The sequence below is a fragment of the Lissotriton vulgaris genome, chromosome 7, assembly GCF_964263255.1.
Source record: "Lissotriton vulgaris chromosome 7, aLisVul1.2, whole genome shotgun sequence".
In the NCBI taxonomy this organism is placed as follows: domain Eukaryota; kingdom Metazoa; phylum Chordata; class Amphibia; order Caudata; family Salamandridae; genus Lissotriton; species Lissotriton vulgaris.
Window position 1 is genome coordinate 331,580,829 of NC_141695.1, and position 2,712 is coordinate 331,583,540.

The 2,712-nt window shown below is 41.3% G+C and overlaps 1 pseudogene; it reads right to left on the reverse strand.

The window, feature by feature from the left end:
• Window positions 1-872: 872 nt before the first annotated feature.
• On the reverse strand, window positions 873-2,298 carry LOC147701505 (microtubule-associated protein 1 light chain 3 gamma-like; annotated as a pseudogene).
• Window positions 2,299-2,712: the final 414 nt, after the last annotated feature.

The following is a 2,712-nucleotide window of genomic DNA, read 5'->3' on the forward strand; positions in this document are numbered from 1 at the left end:
CTGCTGGCTTTATCTGAGTCAGAAAATATCTTGAATAGATCCTTTTACCCTGTTTTGGACAGGCACTGGCGCAACTGCACACTTCTTTAGTGGAACAGAGGTTTCTTTTAGTAGGCTGGCTAGCTGAATCCTCGATGCTGGCCTGGTGGAACAGGTGGAGGAGTCGCCTTGAAACATAGAGAGTAGCCATGCTTTTCAATAGTCAGCAAACACCTGTCCTTTGTGATCGTTTTCCACTCTTCCAAGTGTAAAGATCCTCCTTCCCACACACAAATGGTGAATGGAGAGAAGGGTATAGAGGCATCAATGGCTGGTGGTGGAGTGCAGACGCCCTCAAGCACTGGATGGCTGCAAGGGAACCATTTTGTTTTTAGATCATCTCTACTGAAGGGGGTTCTCTGGCCCTGCTGATGTTGTTCTTTGAGCCTGAGAGGAGAGTAATAGGGGTCTCTGCAATCCCCCAAAGAGCATGGTAGTTGACAAATGGCATCAATGTTCCACTCTTCTGCCTCCGACATCCACACATGAAAACAAAAACAGATACGTTGGTTTCCTCAGGAGGAAGAGAAGCTTGACTGATCAAGAGCACTTTATCTTCACCAGCTCCTAAATACAAAAATTCAGTAGTAAGACCTGTGAGGTTGTACTCATACAAAGTTTATTTTCCACAAAACAGAAAAATACATGTTTGTTGAGCATCCAAACTAGTAGTAATTAAAGACTTGATTTAAACTCCTATTCAGTAACAACTTATAAAGCATACAAAGTATTTTGGTTTGGTAGCAAGTGTTCACAATCCTCAAAGGTGTGCAATGGCTATATAAAAAACATTTTATCTGGATAAAACCTGCTTTGATTTGAATCATTCTGGATTAGTGAGCGCAGTCTGTCTGCTTCCGCTGGTCACTGGTCAGATTGCACCCAAACAACTCCTGTGATGCACAGGTCATGTACAGGAAGCCATCTTCATCCTTGTGATCCCAATACACTTCAGACACTGTGAGAGACGTGGACGTTAAGACCTTGTTGTTCACCATATGGAAAAAAAGCCTCTGTGTTGTGTGTAATGCCATTCGGTATTGAAAATTGGGAATGCATTTCGTCATGGTCAGCTCTTCAGGAACAATACATTTGTTTTGTTCAATACAGGGAAGTACTTTTCCTGTTGATACCTTTTGACGACCAAAAAACACAACAGGGATGCTAAGGGTCTAAAGAGAAAGCTACAAAGAACCAGTACATTCATAAGTAATTTGTGTAAGGAGAGCAAGAAGAGTGTGAAATAATACCCATCAGCCCACCCAATGGCCGAGTCTCGTCATCTGGGTTTTGTTAAGAACTGGTATCTGCTAAGTACCTCCTTGATTGTATGTAGAGGAATACTAGCGACAGATCCACCAGTGATAGAGAGCCAGCAAAAAGTATAGGTAGGTTGAAGATGGAGTATTGTTGCAGTGCCGAAAAGAAATTTTTTGAAGTGGTGAAAAGGTGTGTGTGTTAAGATTGCCTAGTATGATGCCAAGAAACGACTTTATTGAGGGGAGGTCATCATACTGGCAAGATTGAAAGCAGAGTGAAGATAGTGTGTTAAACAAATATCACTATCAGTTGCAAAAATAGAATGGTCAACATGTTTCAGCCATACAAGGCTTTCATTAGGACCTGTTGGATTTACACTACTGCCACTATAAAAGTGAAAAAGGAATAATAAATGACCTACCAGAGATAAATTATTTATATGGTGGTCTCAACATCATGAACAAAGAACTCTCCTATAACAAAAACAAATGTAATTACATAATTGTAGTAAACAGAAGCCATGAAATGAGTATATAAGTAGTCCACATTTCAGGTTCAAAGTTGAATAAACTCACCAATAAATTTATATGGAGATAGCCTCACCTCGTCTGGCACTCGCTCAGGTCAAAAAAGAGGCCCCGCTCTAAAGAGATTAGAGGGAGAAAACATGTGATTTATTATACTTTTTGAGTAAATAGGCTTCAGAGAGATGACTCTGAGTAGAAAAAGTGAACGCAAAGAGGAACCTCTAGGGCCCAGCGGGAAATGACGAGGAATACGTAAAAATGAAGTGAAAAAGTCCCCACATCGTAGTTGTAAAAAGGTGGACTTATTTTTCACTTTTTAGCCAATCATTTATAAATGCTTTTCTCCATACTCTGACGATCACCAGCACTTTGGCTGAAACATTCTGTGTACATCAGCCTTATCTTACTGAGTTGCTAAACTCTTCCACTGTTTAAATAGGATTGGGTTTTTATTTCTCTGCAGACGTTCCATTCTCTTCCCCAATAGGTTTTACACTGTTGCCTGCTGACCACGGCACTACACCATGCCCTCCAGGCCTTATTGACAGTTAATTGGTGATTTTTCCTCGAGGTGTGTGCATGTTTTTATATGCAGTTATTCGAAGGCGAACAAAAAAACAATAACATGCAGAATGATACTCTTCTTTTTAGCCATGTCTTTGACCCCAACTTCACACTCACTGACCCAGGCCCATGCCACTCAGGAGTCCTGGCCTCACACTTTTTTTATGGTCTTTTACTGCCGCATGTAAATGAAGACAGCCTAGAAATGTGCCTATCGCGCTTCTAGGCTATCTTCATTTATATGTAATTGCAGACCCATTTGCGTCCCCCTGGAAACAGATTCACGCCCCCCCCCCCGTTTGAAGACCTCTTACATAGGATA